Source organism: Pelophylax lessonae, assembly GCF_965119305.1.
Source record: "Pelophylax lessonae genome assembly, chromosome: 6".
In the NCBI taxonomy this organism is placed as follows: domain Eukaryota; kingdom Metazoa; phylum Chordata; class Amphibia; order Anura; family Ranidae; genus Pelophylax; species Pelophylax lessonae.
This window is the reverse complement of record NC_138773.1, coordinates 319,927,744-319,945,461: the sequence shown is the minus strand read 5'-3', so window position 1 is coordinate 319,945,461 and position 17,718 is coordinate 319,927,744. Positions and strand designations below refer to the sequence as shown.

General features: G+C 45.3%; 1 protein-coding gene across 1 annotated transcript in view; it reads left to right on the top strand.

The window, feature by feature from the left end:
- LOC309557562 (contactin-associated protein-like 5) overlaps window positions 1-17,718 on the top strand; it is a 691,665-nt gene that overhangs the window by 248,903 nt on the left and 425,044 nt on the right. The window lies entirely within an intron of this gene.

The following is a 17,718-nucleotide window of genomic DNA, read 5'->3' as shown; positions in this document are numbered from 1 at the left end:
ACCTTGATTTCACATATATGGACATTTTTGTTCTCTTGTTTTATATTAGCGCACTTTTGCAACGTATTTTATATGGTACATATTTTTTTCATTTCTAATTATTCACAGTGCTGCTTCTACACTTAGTCACATTGGTTCGCACACTTTTTTTTATTCACAATTTAACATGTTTGTTATAAAAAAAATAAATACATAAATAAATAAAAACTTTACAATTGCTTTAAAGAGAACCTGCCATTAAAACATTTGATCACATAGGGGACCTTTTGTAGTAAAGAATTAAAGTTGCACCTAAGCATTTGAAAAGACATCGTCAGGGGCATGATGACATCTTTTCATGACGAAACGCGCTTGGTGGAGCCTGGCCATGTGTTATGTAATTGTTCAGGCACCAGGAGGTTATTCTGAACAATCGGTCCGGGGTTGATTTGGAATTTAGCATATTGATCACTTTTTGTGGGTGATCCACATCAGATGGCAAGAGGAGTGTTGCTTATTGGTGGAGGAATACTTCAATCAAGCTTTTGTGTTCATAAGTGCATTAGTGAAGGTGCGTTTTACCAACCTGGAGACCTGCTATGTTTTAAACATGAAAGACTCTACAAAGAGCTTAATATGAGAAAGTGCTGCATTTACTGTATATTATAGCTTTGATTAGTACCCTCACTCCCCAGGTCCGGTATTCTTAGGGGAGGCATTCCTGTTGCTGTGTTGTGTTTGAAGTGGAAGTTTCCTTACTTGACCTAATGCTATACTCTGATTAAACTGTGTTCCTGTCATTTTTATTTTTTTTTTTCACTATAAAACTTTTTATTAAAGTATCAAAAGTATAAAAAATTATTCATTGCATTCCCAATGACTTCAAGAATGTTAAACAAACATAGATCACATATGGAAACATAGGCTTAATAGGCATTCCAACAAATACAGGTTAATATTGAATCAATTTAAACATATATAGGAACAGTATAACCTACTGACCCCAATGGGATCATAGGTATCCAATGGGATCATAGGTATCCAATGGGGTCATAGGTACCCAATGTCAATAGGTAAGATCCAATGGTAGGAACAAGAAAGGGAGGGGGGATAGGGACACATTGGGGAAGCTATCTTTTTCTGTACAATATTTAGATGAATTGCAATTAATTCCTGTTGACGGTTATGGTGTAAGTATAACATGTTTGTTATAAAATAAAAAAATAAATAAAAATAAACTTTACAATCACTTTAAAGAGAACCTGGCATTTAAACATTTAATCACATAGGGGACTTTTTGTAGTAAATAATTAAAGTTGCACCTGAGAACTTGAAAAGACATCATCAGGGGTGTGATGACATCTTTTTATGACGAAATGCGTTTGGTGGAGCCTGGCCACATGCCATGTAATAAAAAATTACATGGGATCAATGGGATCTTTTCATGATGAAACTAGTTTGGTGGAGCCTGGCCACATGCCATGTAATAAACAATTACATGGGATCGATGGGATCATAGGTATCCAATGGGATTACATGGGATCAATGACATCTTTTCATGACGAAACGCGTTTGGTGGAGCCTGGCCACATGCCATGTAATAAACAATTACATAGGATCAATGGAATCATAGGTTTCCAATGGGGCCATAGGTATTCAATGGGATCATAGGTATCCAATGGGATCATAGCTATTCAATGGGATCATAGGTATCCAATGGGATCATAGGTACCCAATGTCAAAAGGTAAGATCCAATGGTAGGAACAAGAAAGGGAGGGTGATAGGGATACATTGGGGAAGCTATCGTTTTCTGTACAATATTTAGATGAATTGCAATTAATTCCTGTTGACGGTTTTATGGTGTAAGTATAACATGTTTGTTATAAAATAAAAAAATAAATAAAAATAAACTTTACAATCACTTTAAAGAGAACCTGACATTTAAACATTTAATCACATAGGGGACTTTTTGTAGTAAATAATTAAAGTTGCACCTGAGAACTTGAAAAGACATCATCAGGGGTGTGATGACATCTTTTTATGACGAAATGTGTTTGGTGGAGCCTGGCCACATGCCATGTAATAAAAAATTACATGGGATCAATGGGATCTTTTCATGATGAAACTAGTTTGGTGGAGCCTGGCTACATGCCATGTAATAAACAATTACATGGGATCGATGGGATCATAGGTATCCAATGGGATTACATGGGATCAATGACATCTTTTCATGACGAAACGCGTTTGGTGGAGCCTGGCCACATGCCATGTAATAAACAATTACATAGGATCAATGGAATCATAGGTTTCCAATGGGGCCATAGGTATTCAATGGGATCATAGGTATCCAATGGGATCATAGCTATTCAATGGGATCATAGGTATCCAATGGGATCATAGCTATTCAATGGGATCATAGGTATCCAATGGGATCATAGGTATCCAATGTCAATAGGTAAGATCCAATGGTAGGAACAAGAAAGGGAGGGGGGATAGGGACACATTGGGGAAGCTATCTTTTTCTGTACAATATTTAGATGAATTGCAATTAATTCCTGTTGACGGTTTTATGGTGTAAGTATAACATGTTTGTTATAAAATAAAAAAATAAATAAAAATAAACTTTACAATCACTTTAAAGAGAACCTGACATTTAAACATTTGATTACATAGGGGACTTTTTGTAGTAAATAATTAAAGTTGCACCTAAGAACTTGAAAATACATCATCAGGGGTGTGATGTAATCTTTTTATGACAAAACACGTTTGGTGGAGCCTGGCCACGTGCCATGTAATTGTTTAGGCACCAGGAGGTTATTCTGAACAATCAGCACTGGGTTGATTGAGTGTATTGATCACTTTTTGTGGGTGATCCACAACAGAGGGCAAGAAGCTTGGAGTGTTGCTTTTTGGTGGAGGAATACTTCAATCACCCTTTTGTGTTCATAAGTGCATTAGTGAAGGTGCGTTTTTCCAACCTGGAGACCTGCTATGTTTTAAACATGAAAGAGTCTACAAAGACCTTAATATGAGAAAGCGCTGCATTTATATTATAGCTTTGATTAGCACTCCCCAGATCCGGCATTCTTAGGGGAGGCATTCATGCTGTTGTCTTGTGTTTGAAGTGGGAAGTTTCCTTATACTGTTGTCTGGTTGCTATAGTAAGTCGATACGCGTACGCAATGGTATGGTCCTTAAGAGCCTTTGCTTTTTGCTTGATGATTAAATAAATTGTGACTTGAAGTGTTGATTAAAAATGATTCCTGCAGTACAAAAGGAAAATGCGTCTGCAGAAACAAAAAAGTGCCAAAGAAAATGTTTCTGTCACACTTTACCGCTCACATAGACGTTGGCAGAGAAAAGATTATGCGTCACCCGGATGGTACCTTTATCATTTTATATCTATGGCTGTGACTGATAGAGCTTCTCTTCTATCACTGCAATGTTCATTTGCTGGGACTAATGTGAACTGGATTCTTTGAAATTTACGATGGAAACTCATTTCCATCCACCGTGACCTTCGTCACAATGACAGGTTTTATATTGAAATTTATGTTGAGCTGTAGCACTCGCTTACCTATAATCAAAAATGACTCCTTGAAATTTCCTTGAAATGTTTACTTGTTGCAATAGGCATTTTACATAACAAAAGTGATGGCAGAAAAAAGACTGAGTAGTCCATGGAGTCTGTCCATTTTTTCTTCTTTTATAGACCTTGCTTTATGCACTGGTGTGCAGTCATGTTGGAACAGGAAGGGGCCATCCCCAAACTCTTCCCACAACGTTGGGAGCATTAAATTGTGCAAAATGTCTTGGTATGCTGACACCTTAAGAGTTCCCTTCACTGGAACTAAGGGGAAAGGCCCAACCCCTGAAAAGCAACCCCACACCATAATCCCCCCTCTACCAAATGATTTGGACCAGTGCACAAAGCAAGGTCCATAAAGACATGGATGAGCAAATTTGGGGTGGAGGAACTTGACTGGCCTGCACAGAGTCCTGACCTCAACCCGATAGAACACCTTTGGGATTAATTAGAGTGGGGACTGCGAGCCAGGCCTTCTCATCTATCATCAGTGCCTGACCTCACAAATGTGCTTTTTGAAGAATGGCCAAACATTCTGGAAGATACGCTCCTAAACCTTGTGGACATTCTTCCCATCCCAGAAGAGTTGAAGCTGTTATAGCTGCAAAGGGTGGGCCAACTCAATATTGAACCCTACGGACTAAGACTGGGATGCCATTAAAGTTAATGTGTGTGTAAAGGCAGGCGTCCCAATACTTTTGACAATATAATGTGTATATATATATATATATATATATATACACATAACCTCACCTCAGTAGTAGTAGTAGTTTGGCTGTTCCTCACCCAGTCCTACATGGCTGTCTCTGTTTCAGTTAATGACTGTGTTTAAACCTATGAAGTTGATGATCATTAGCACCTACTTGGTATAATTGGTTAATCATTCACCTGACTCTATTCCTACAAAATCCCTGACTTTGTGCAAGTGTACTGTATATACAGTATCTCACAAAAGTGAGTACACCCCTCACATTTTTGTAAATATTTTTATTCTACCTTTTCATGTGACAATACTGAAGAAATGACACTTTGCTACAATGTAAAGTAGTGAGTGTACAGCTTGTATAACAGTGTAAATTTGCTGTCCCCTCAAAATAACTCAACACACAGCCATTAATGTCTAAACCGCTGGCAACAAAAGTGAGTACACCCCTAATTGGAAATGTCCAAATTGGGCCCAAAGTGTCGATATTTTGTGTGGCCACCATTATTTTTTAGCACTGCTTTATTCCTCTTGGGCATGGAGTTCACCAGAGCTTCACAGGTTGCCACTGGAGTCCTCTTCCACTCCTCCATGATGACATCACAGAGCTGGTGGATGTTAGAGACCTTGCGCTCCTCCATCTTCCATTTGAGGATGCCCCACAGATGCTCAATAGGGTTTAGGTCTGGAGACATGCTTGGCCAGTCCATCACCTTTACCCTCAGCTTCTTTAGGAAGGCAGTGGTCATCTTGGAGGTGTGTTTGGGGTTGTTATCATGTTGGAAAACTGCCCTGCAGCCCAGTCTCTGAAGGGAGGAGATCATGCTCTGCTTCAGTATGTCACAGTACATGTTGGCATTCATGGTTCCCTCAATGAAGTGTAGCTCCCCAGTGCCGGCAGCACTCATGCAGCCCCAGACCATGACACCCCCACCACCATGCTTGACTGTAGACAAGACACACTTGTCTTTGTACTCCTCACCTGGTTGCCATCACACACGCTTGACACCATCTGAACCAAATAAGTTTATCTTGGTCTCATCAGACCACAGGAGATGGTTCCAGTAATGCATCATCTTTAGAAGAGGCTTCCTGCTGGGATGATGCAGACCAATTTGATGCAGAGTGCGGCGTATAGTCTGAGCACTGACAGGCTGCCCCCCCTTCAACCTCTGCAGCAATGCTGGCAGCACTCATAGATCTATTTTCCAAAGACAACCTCTGGATATGACGCTGAGCACGTTCACTCAATTTCTTTGCTCGACCATGGTGAAGCCTGTTCTGAGTGGAAAATGTCCTGTTAAACCACTTTATGGTCTTGGCCACTGTGCTGCAGCTCAGTTTCAAGGTCTTTGCAATCTTCTTATAGCCTAGGCCATCTTTAAGTAGAGCAACAATTCTTTTCTTCAGATCCTCAGAGTTTGTTGCCATGAGGTGCCATGTTGAACTTCCAGCGACCAGTATGAGGGAGTGAGAGCGATAACACCAAATTTAATACACCTCCTCATTCACACCTGAGACCTTGTAACACTAATGACACCAGGAATTTGGACATTGTCACTTAGGGGTGTACTCACTTTTGTTGCCAGCAGTTTAGACATTAATGGCTGTGTGTTGAGTTATTTTGAGGGGACAGCAAATTTACACTGTTATACAAGCTGTACACTCACTACTTTACATTGTAGCAAAGTGTCATTTTTTCAGTGTTGTCACATGAAAAGATAGAATAAAATATTTACAAAAATGTGAGGGGTGTACTCACTTTTGTGAGATACCGTGTATAGATCGATAGATAGATAGATAGATAGATAGATAGATAGATAGATAGATAGATAGATAGATAGATAGATAGATAGATAGATAGATAGCTATAAATACACTGCTCAAAAAAAAAAAAAAAAAATATATATATATATATATATATATATATATATATATATATATATATATATATACTGTATATATATATATATGGCCAGGTGGAGCCTGGAGTTGTGGGAGGGGGAGGAGCCGCCTATTTAAGGTAAGGCCCCCCGCCTCTTCTGGGCTGCTGCAGGGTTTTATCATCCCACCCTCCTCTGCCCCTTTCTACAACATTCCCTTCTTCTTTCTTCCTTCTTGGCGGGTCCTCTTTATTTTACAGGCCTGCCCGAACTACGGTTTCGGCACGCTACAACCGTAGGTTATGTTAATTATGTCATGTTCTCCATCTTGGTTCTATTTCCTGACCACAAATATATATATATATTGGTTATACACACCTAAAATATAATGCTTGCCAGATACTTAAGACAACACACTCATATAAAATCTCAGATGAAGGCAAGGACTTTGGTTTGGAGTGTGAAGATTTACACAGACATAAACAACATATAATAACATATGGCGGAATCAGTTGAGGCAGCCGACCAAGTCTGCTCATTTTTCTAAACTCGTAACTTATGAGAGGCCAACATATGTTGCCTTGTATGCACCTGTTGTGCCAAGCCTTCAAGTGGCCCTTTAAGGCTGTTCCCACAGATGGACCTCTCTGGAACTTGTGCCGTTACTCAATTATCATCATTCTCTTTCACAAGGAAAATCTGTTTGCTTTCAGGAGTTAGAAATTAAAAAAAACAAAAAAAAAAAACAATCATCGATGACAGCAATTTTTGTGTGTGCGTTTGAACGTCTTCTTGTTTTCCTTTATATATATATATATATATATATAGGGCATCCAGAAAGTATTCACAGAGCTTACCTTTTTCCACATTTTGTTATCCCTCAGCCTTATTCCAAGATAGATTAAACAACTTCTGGAACCCTTAATGACCAGTCCATTTTTTTGCGATTCGGCACTGCGTTATTTTAACAGACAATAGCGCGGTCGTGCGATGCTGTATCTAAAATAAATAAATAAATAAATAAATAATGTCCTTTTTTTCCCCACAAATAGAGCTTACTTTTAGTGGTATTTGATCACCTCTGTGATTTTTATTTTTTGCGCTATAAACAAAAAAAGTGACCATTCTAAAAAAAAAAAAAAAATGAATAAAATCTTTTTCACTTTCTGCTAACATTAACAATTTTTAATAATTTTAATAATAGTAATAATTATAATAATAATAATAATTAATAATTTAATAATTTTATTTAAATGTTTAATAATTTTTCTGTTTCAAAGATTTTTAAATGTTTAATAATTTTTCAATAATTTCTGCTAACATAACATTCCCAAAAAATAAATAAATAAATAAAATCATTTTTTTTTCCGTCCATTTAGGCCAATTTGTATTCTGCTACATATTTATGTTGAAAAAAACCCCCAATAATTTTTAGCGGGACTGCGACATTGCAGGCGGACACATCTGACCCCTAACTGACATTTTTGACACTTTTGGGGGTACCAGTGACATTATTACAGTAATCAGTGCTAAAAATATGCACTGTTACTGTACTAAGGACACTGGCAGGGAAGGTGTTAACTTAGGGATGATCAAGAGGTTACGTATGAGCCATGGGGGTGTTTTCTAATTGTATGGGGGAGGGTCTTGTGAAATGATCATAGAGACCTGTGATCCTATATAGAAGCATCACAGGCACTCTGTGATTATTTCAGAGAGAACAATGGTCTGCTGTGTTTACAACAGCTGACTGTCCTTCTCTCTCAGCGGGGAGCGATCATGGGTGCCTGGTGGCAATCATGGCTGCCGGCCCCATGTATCGGAACCCCCGCTGCCTAGTGGGGGCAGGCGCACGCCGTCGGGGGTGCGCCCCCAGAAGCGCTCCCACAAACCGCCGTACAGGTACGGCAGTTCGCGCAGATGAGACAGCCTGCCGCAAGTGGTTAAATAAACAATATCCCCATAATGACAACATGAAAGAAGTTTGTTTAAAATCTTTGCAAACTTAAACAAAAAAAATCCCATGTACATAAGTATCACACTCTTTGCCATGACACTCAAAATGTAGCTCAGGTGCATCCCGTTTCCACTGATCATCCTTGAAATGTTAAATATAAATATAAATAGAAGACGTGTGAAACTACCAGGACTCTTCCCAGAGTGGGCCGCCCAGTCAAACTGAGCGATCGGGGTAAAAGCACCTTAGTCAGGGTGGTGACCAAGAGCCCGATGGTCACTCTGACAGAACTCCAGCGTTTCTCTTTGGAGAGAGGAGAACCTTCCAAAAGAACAACCACCTCTGCGGTACTCCACCATTCCTGGCCTGTATTGTAGAGTGGCCAGACAGAAGCAGCTCCTCAGTAAAAGGCACATGACAACCCGCCTGGAGTTTGCCAAAAGGCGCCTGAAGGTGCAACAAACTTCTCTGGTCTGATGAAACAAAGATTGAACTCTTTTGGCCTGAATGGCAAGCATCATGTCTGGAGGAAACCAGTCACTGCCTATACCCTGGCCAATGGAATCCCTACAGTGAAGCATGGTGGTGGCAGCATCATGCTGTGGGGATGATTTCATTGGCAGGAACTGGGAGACTAGTCAGGATCGAGGGAAAGATGAATACAGCAATGTACAGAGACATCCTTGATGTAAACCTGCTCCAGAGCTGTCACGGAACCATGAACCAGACGTACAACAACAGATAAGTGAAAATAAGAAAGCTTTATTGAAAAACAAGCTATAAAGCAAAAGTCCAAACGGATGGCGAAACCGATGCAGAGTCTTTGCGAAGCCAGGGGTCAGGAGCCAGCAGGGTAGTCAGACGAAGCCAGGATCAGGAACCAGCAGGGTAGTCAGACGAAGCCAGGATCAGGAACCAGCAGGGTAGTCAGACGAAGCCAGGAACAGGAACCAGAAGTAGCAGCAGTCTTAGTAGCATGTGAACACAGGGGGACCAAGCAGGGAACTGAAGCCACAGACCTCCTATATATATGAGCTAGGTATCCAGCTCCTCCCAGTGGGAAGGAGGAACCGCAGGGTGGGAGGCTACAAGAAACCCAGAAACCAAGATGGCCGCCAGCACATGTCAAACGAAGGAGAACAGCAAGAAGGTAAGACCATGACAGTACCTCCCCCTCAAGGGCCCCTCCTCCGCGGAGTAAAGAACGGTTTCTGAGGGAAGCGTGCGTGGAAGGCTCGGAGCAAGGCAGGAGCATGGACATCTGTGGAGGGAACCCAGGAACGCTCCTCTGGACCATAACCACGCCAATGAACCAAAAACTGCACCCGACCGCGGACCAGGCGTGAGTCCAGGATATTGCTCACCTCATACTCCTCACGATTGCCCACTCGGACCGGACGAGGCCGAGGAACCGAGGAAGTGAAACGATTACACACCAGAGGCTTCAACAGGGAGACATGAAACACGTTGGAGATCCGCATGCCAGGAGGAAGCGCAAGGGCATAGGCTACCGGGTTTACCCTGCGAAGCACTCGGAAGGGACCAACAAAGCGAGGCGCCAGCTTGGGAGTGGGCACTCGAAGGTTGAGGTTGCGGGTGGACAACCATACACGGTCTCCGGCCTGGTAGGAAGGAGCAGGCGCTCGTCTGCGATCAGCCTGGAGTCTCTGGCGCTGCGCAGAGACCTCAAGGGACTTCTGGATCTGTACCCAAGAAGCACGTAGGACGGAAAGGTGATCCTCCACAGCCGGAATATCCTGGGGAGAGAATACCTCCGGTAACACGGTAGGTTGGAACCCATAATTGGCCATGAAGGGAGACGTCCCAGAGGAAGAGTTCACCGCCGTGTTCCTGGCAAACTCAGCCCAAGGCAGGAGGTCAACCCAATTGTCTTGGTGATCAGAGACATAGCAACGAAGGAATTGCTCCAAGGCCTGATTGGAACGTTCTGCGGCCCCATTGGACTGAGGGTGGTAGGCCGAGGAGAAGGAGAGATGAATCCCCAACTGGGAGCAAAAGGCGCGCCAGAACCTGGACACAAACTGACTCCCCCGATCCGACACAATCTCCTTGGGCAAACCGTGCAACCGGAAGACCTCCCTGGCAAAAATTGTGGCCAACTCCTGTGCAGAGGGTAACTTCTTGAGAGGAACACAGTGACACATTTTGGAAAACCGATCCACAATCATGAGAATGACCGTATGGCCTCGGGATGCAGGGAGGTCCACAATGAAATCCATCCCCAGGTGTGACCATGGGCGCTCCCCGGTGGCTAAGGGTTGCAGAAGGCCCAACGGAAGGTGCCGAGGGGACTTACTCTGGGCACAAACGGAGCATGCCGCTACATATGCGGCGATGTCGGAACGTAGGGAAGGCCACCAGAACAGACGTGAAACAGCCCAGGACAGCTGATTCTTTCCAGGATGCCCCGCGGTCTTGGAGTTATGGTAGGTTCGCAACAACCGAGTGCGCAACTCCTCAGGCACAAAACATCTGCCGTTGGGTCTCCCAGAGGGAGCACCAGATTGAGCCGCCAAAATCTGCTCACCCAGGGGAGAGGTCAGGCTGGTGCGAATGGCAGCCAGGATCTGATTCGGAGGTATGACCGAAGTCGGAATCGACTCCTCCCTGGACAGGTCGGAGTACTGCCGTGATAAGGCATCAGCCCTGATGTTCTTGGAACCGGGTAGGTAGGAGACCACGTAATTAAAACGTGACAAGAACAGAGCCCATCTGGCCTGACGTGGTGTCAATCTCTTGGCCTCAGAGAGGTAGGTCAGATTCTTGTGGTCCGTCAGGATGAGGACCGGAACCACCGAACCCTCGAGCAAGTGCCTCCATTCTTTAAGAGCCTGCACGATGGCCAATAACTCCCTGTCACCAATCTGGTAGTTGCACTCCGCGGAAGACAGTTTCCGGGAGTAAAACCCACAAGGAAGCAGAGGACCCTCTGGTGTTCTACGCTGAGACAGAAGGGCGCCTACTCCCGTCTCAGACGCGTCCACCTCGAGGACAAAGGGCAACCCAGGGTTGGGATGCGACAGAATCGGAGCCGACACAAAGGCGGACTTTAGAGCCTCAAAAGCTCGGATGGCCTCGGGCGGCCAGACCTGGGAATTACTGCCCTTCCTGGTCAGATCCGTGAGAGGCTTGGCTAGCATGGAAAAGTCCCTGATGAACTTCCGATAATAATTGGCGAAGCCCAAAAAGCGCTGCAGGGAGCGAAGACCACTGGGCTGGGGCCACTGTAAGACAGCCGAAACCTTCTCAGGATCCATGGAGAACCCCTCAGCGGAAATGATGTAACCTAAGAAGGTTACCTGGGATCGGTGAAATTCGCATTTCTCAAGCTTACCGAACAGCTTGTTCTCTCGTAACCGTTGCAACACGCGTTTGACATCCAGAATGTGGGTCTCCATGGACTCAGAATATATCAAGATGTCATCCAGGTAGACCACCACACACTGCTGCAACAGGTCACGGAAAACATCGTTGATGAATTCCTGAAAGACTGCGGGCGCATTGCACAGCCCAAAGGGCATAACCAAGGATTCATAATGACCGGTCCTGGTGTTAAACGCGGTCTTCCACTCATCGCCCGCCTTGATCCTTACGAGGTTATATGCCGCCCTCAGGTCGAGTTTGGTAAAGACCGTGGCCCCTTTAAGGCGATCGAACAGCTCGGAAATCAAGGGTATCGGGTAAGCGTTCTTGATCGTGATGCGATTGAGACCCCTGTAATCGATGCAAGGCCTCAACTCACCGCCCTTCTTTTTCACAAAGAAAAATCCAGCCCCTGCCGGGGACGAGGATTTGCGAATGTGTCCACGTGAAAGCGCCTCCCTCACGTACTCCTCCATGGCCTCATTCTCCGCTACCGACAGTGGATAGACTTTGCCACGAGGAGGAACGGCACCAGATTGTAACTCGATGGCACAATCGTATGGGCGGTGCGGAGGTAGGGCAACCGCGCGCACCTTATCGAATACATCCCGGTACTCCTCGTATTCAGGGGGCAACAGAGAGTCCGAGGAAGTACACAGCAACTTGACAGGCCCATGGATGCAACTAGCCCCACACTGCGGTGACCACGAGAGGATCTCGGCCGATCTCCAATCAAAAATCGGATTATGCTCTGGAGCCAGGGGTACCCCAAGACCACCGAGTAGTGTGGAGACGAAATAACCTGGAAGCAGACCGACTCTCTGTGGACGGCACCAATGGCTAACCCCACTGGAAGGGTCTCATGAGTCACGTGTGGCGGCAGAAGGGGTCTGCCGTCTATCGCCTCAAGAGCCAGAGGAGAACCTCGAGCCTGCAGAGGAATGGAATTGGCGGCAGCGAACACACTATCAATGAACAAACCACCAGCACCAGAGTCCACCAATGCCTGGGTCGTCACCGAGCCCCCGACCCAGGAAAGGACAACAGTGATCAGTGGTTTGTCAACACGGGAAACCGGGGACGAGGAGACTCCACCCAAGATCTGCCCCCGACAGGATCTCAGGTGCGCGCGTTTCCCTGGACGGTTCGGACATGCCAACCGAAAATGCCCACCGAGACCACAGTACATGCATCGGCCCTCGCGTCTCCGGAGTACCCTCTCCCCCTCGGACAGGCGAGCAAACCCCAGCTGCATGGGTTCACCCCCAGACAAGTCATCCCCAGGAGGCGTGGGAGGAGAGGGAGGCACGGGTGGGACAACAAAGGTAGGCGCCAATCTGTTAGGAGGCCTCCGCAGACTCTCCTTAAAGGAAGGTCTCTCCCTGAGTCTGGTGTCAATCAAAATCAGGAAAGAAATAAGAGACTCGAGCTCCACTGGTAGGTCCTTAGCTGCAACCTCATCCTTCAAGGCATCCGAGAGACCATGAGAGAAAGCAGCGACCAGAGCCTCATTATTCCAGCCCACCTCTGCTGCCAGGGTACGAAACTCAATGGCGTATTCAGCTACGGATCGTGAACCCTGTCTGATGGACATAAGGAGCTTCGCAGCAGAGGCAGCACGAGCCGGCACATCGAATACCTTCCGAAGAGAAGCAACAAAACCGGAAAACTCGGCAACCACCGGATTGTTGTTCTCCCATAAAGGGCTGGCCCAGGCCAAGGCCTTGTCCGAGAGCAGCGAGATTAAGAAGCCCACCTTTGATCTCTCAGTAGGAAAGGCATGTGGCAGCAACTCGAAATAAATGCCCACCTGGTTAAGGAAACCTCGGCACTGAGTTGGCTCTCCCCCAAAGCGCTGTGGAAGGGGGGCAGAACCGGACATACCCCGAAACACCGCAGGCGCAACAACAGGTGTCGGGGTAGACTCTGGCGCAACAACCGGAGCGGCAGTAGGAGCGGACCCAGGAGCGACAACCGACCCATCGGCAACGGGAGCGAAATGAACCGTGCGTTCAAGCAGGGTTTGCAACGCCACGGCGAACTGACCCAACAGGTGATCCTGCTGATCAAGTCTGGCAACCAGCGTGGGTAGTGAGGATGGCCCTGCACCGTCAGAATTTGTGGCCTGTGGTACCGTGCGTTCAAGCAGGGTTTGCAACGCCACGGCGAACCGACCCAACAGGTGATCCTGCTGATCAAGTCTGGCAACCAGCGTGGGTAGCGAGGATGGCCCTGTTCCGTCAGAATTCATGGCTTGGTCCTAATGTCACGGAACCATGAACCAGACGTACAACAACAGATAAGTGAAAATAAGAAAGCTTTATTGAAAAACAAGCTATAAAGCAAAAGTCCAAACGGATGGCGAAACCGATGCAGAGTCTTTGCGAAGCCAGGGGTCAGGAGCCAGCAGGGTAGTCAGACGAAGCCAGGATCAGGAACCAGCAGGGTAGTCAGACGAAGCCAGGATCAGGAACCAGCAGGGTAGTCAGACGAAGCCAGGAACAGGAACCAGAAGTAGCAGCAGTCTTACTAGCATGTGAACACAGGGGGACCAAGCAGGGAACTGAAGCCACAGACCTCCTATATATATGAGCTAGGTATCCAGCTCCTCCCAGTGGGAAGGAGGAGCCGCAGGGTGGGAGGCTACAAGAAACCCAGAAACCAAGATGGCCGCCAGCACATGTCAAACGAAGGAGAACAGCAAGAAGGTAAGACCATGACAAGAGCGCTCTGGACTTCAGACTGGGGTGAAGGTTCATCTTCCAACAGGACAACGACCCTAAGCACACAGCCAAGATAACAAAGGAGTGGCTATGGGACACTTCTGTGAATGTCTGGAGTGGCCCAACCAGAGCCCAGACTTGAACCCAATTGAACATCTCTGGCTCTGGAGAGATCTGAAAATGGCTGTGCACCGACATCCCCCATCCAACCTGATGGAGCTTGAGAGGTCCTGCAAAGAAGAATGGGAGAAACTGCCCAAAAATAGGAGTGCCAAGCTTGTAGCATCATACTCAAAAAGAATTGAGGCTGTAATTGGTGCCAAAGGTGCTTCACCAAAGTATTGAGCAAAGGCCAAACTAGTTTAGCCATGAGATAGAGTTACTGATAAGCTGCAAATTAGTACATTTGTGTTCTTACTTGGCTTTACATAAACACATTGGCATGCAGTTCAAATAACCGGGACGTAGCGTTTTCCAATGGCGTAGTCAGAACACTCTGCTCTGTTCTCGTTTCCTCCGAGTACTTAAAAGGCCGAGGCAGTTTCTGCTAAAGCGTGTCAGGCAATCAGCTGTAGCATATCCCGCTTTGATATAAAGATTGCTTACGTTGTCTGATTGGTGGGAACAAGACCTTGTTAGGTCGAAATGCGTCTGTAACGCGGGCCGGTTGTCTTTTATATTTTGCCGAGATGGGAATTAAAAGTGACATGTTAAGCTATCCAGACGGATGTGCTGATCCACCTTTTTTTTTTTTTTCTACTGGATTTAAGTCATCTGATTATGTAGAAGGACAAGGAAGGAGCTGCTACTGAACTGATTGTTCTTTTAGCAAATGTCTACTTGTCTGCAAAGGAAAACAAATACAGAAAAATAGTGATTTGTTTATGAAAACTGCAACATTGTATCAACTAATGGAGTGACCTGCAGCAATGTAGGTAGATAGAGCAGCCTTTTCCCACCCTGGGGTTGCATTGAGGTTTCTTCATGGGTGCCTTAGCAAAATGCCTATAAATTGCCCAAAAATTGTTCACAAGCCGGCGTGTGGATGAAGGCTGCCCTTTTAGTTACACTAAGTTACAGGTTTTTATTGTGCACCATCACAACCTTGCAGCTGCTAGTGTCCTAATCAGTGGCGGCTGGTGCTCCATGGGCCGGAGGAGGGGGGGGGGGGGCGGCAGACGGACCGCACCATACCCCCCCCCCTGGCCCATGGAGCACCAGCCGCCACAGATTAGGACACTAGCAGCTACAAGGTTGTATTGGTGCACAATAAAAACCAGTAACTCAGTGTCACCCCCCCATCGCCGGCTCACTCACCCTGCCTGGACATGTGGAGGGAGGGCAGGCAGCAGCAAACGATGGTGGCGGCGGTGGCTTTGGCTTCTTCCCCCTCAGTCTTCTGCGTCTCCTCCCTCCTCCTCCATGGCCAATGGCATGGCTTCTCCTTTCGGCCAACCGGGAAATGGGTCTCAGGACCCGCTTCCTGATTGGCCAGGAGGAGGATCTGTGTGACAATAGTGAATATTCATACACTATTGTCACACAACTGGGTGGGCTTGGGGCGCAGTGCTCTGATGCATGGATAGGGGGGGGCAGTGCCCCTGCGCCCCCAATGCACCAGCCGCCACTGGTCTCAATGACCAATGGCATCATCAGTTGATGAGGAGGATGTCAGTCCTCTGCATAGCATCCTTTTTTGACCCTCCACTACCCCCTCCCCATCAGCGTTGGGTACACATGAACTGAGTGATGGAGAGAAACTGAGGGAGAAGAGAAACATTGGAATACTAGTCAGTACCAGTTTGCAAAAGTGTATTTGCTTTGCTTTGAAAAAATAAATCACCTCTAACGTTGGGTGTCCTACTTGGGATGTGGCTGCATTATGTCAAATGTAGAATAGATAAATAACTAGAATACATTTTATATAAATAAGATAAATAACTAAAATTAAAATTAGAATAGATTTTACATTTTTGAGTGGGGTGCCATCATTTTTAAAGGGTGCCTCAAGACTATAATTATATAAGTCTATAATTTTAAAGGGTGACTCGAGATTTACCATAATTTTAAAATGGTGCCTCAAATGAACAAAGGTTGAGAAACACTGAGATGGAACATCAGGAGGAGTCTCTGGATTGGTAAAGGATAATATACACCGATCAGCTATAATTTTACCAACCTAATATGGAGAAGGCCCCTCTTTTTCCACCAAAGCACCCTAGACCCATTGAGGCATGGACTCCTTTAGACCTCTGAAGGTATGCTGTGGTATCTGGCACAAAGTAAGCCGCAAGTAGCAGATCCTTTAAGTCCTATAAGTTGTGAGGGGGGGGCCTCCATGAATCAGACCATTTTTTTTTCAGTGCATCCTACAGATGCTCAATTGGATTGAGATTTGGAGAATTTGGAGGCCATGTCAACATCTTAAACTCGTATGGACTCCGCTCTCCAATGAAAGACCCCGAGCACATGTGCTCCTGGCTTTTATACAGTATCCCAGCATGCACGGAGGCAGCCTGTCCTCTGCCAATCATCAGGACTGTATCAAAAGCCAATGCACCCATTCGTCAGGTTTCCTCCCATTGTGCAACATGTCTCCCTATTAGACCAGCGTGAAACACTCTTTAGACTAAATTAATCACATACTGAGCACAATGAGCAGACCTCACTAAAAGATCCCGCTCTCTGGTAGGCAGAAAGCAATATAGATTTACCTGCAGCTCTTCTGGTAAGCAGACAGAGCTCAAAACTTTACTCTCTCACTAGCACCTACCTAGGAGGATGCTACATTATTTTTCTTGCATGTCCCCCTCAGATCTACAGCGACAATGGATTTGCCTTTGGTAAATAAACCCCTTAGTATGGGTACAGTTTTGCATGACCGCGCAATTGTCATTCAAAGTGTAACAGCGCTGAAAGCTGAAAATTGGCCCAGACAGGAAGGGGGTGAAAGTGCCCGGTATTGAAGTGTTTAACCACTTAAGGGCCGAGCCCATTTTTGACACATTTTGTTCACAAGTTTAAAATCAGTATTTTTTTCTAGAAAACTACTTAGAACCCCCAAACATTATATATATATATATATATATATATATATATATATATAAATAAATAAAAGTTCAATATAGAAATAAGTCCAAAGGAGTTTCTAAAGAACTCTTAGTAGCGCAGTAAAAGGATAATAAACCTTATATGAAAAAAGTGCAAGAAGTGCTTCAAACATCCATTGATGAATGATATGTAAACATATCCAAACAGTCTCTAATTATCCACAAGATGTGAGGGATCCTTAAAGGGTGCTGATTTAGGACCACCTTAGGGTAACACCACCACCAGTGCTGGGATATGGCCAGAAAACTCACTCACCAGAACACAATGCCTGACCACTCTCATGGACTAGGCAGAGACAGCATAGGTTTAAATGAGGGTAAAATCAACTCTCTCCTGGCAATCCTGGTTCTTGTGCGGATAACTCCTCTCATTGGCAATATATGGATAAAGA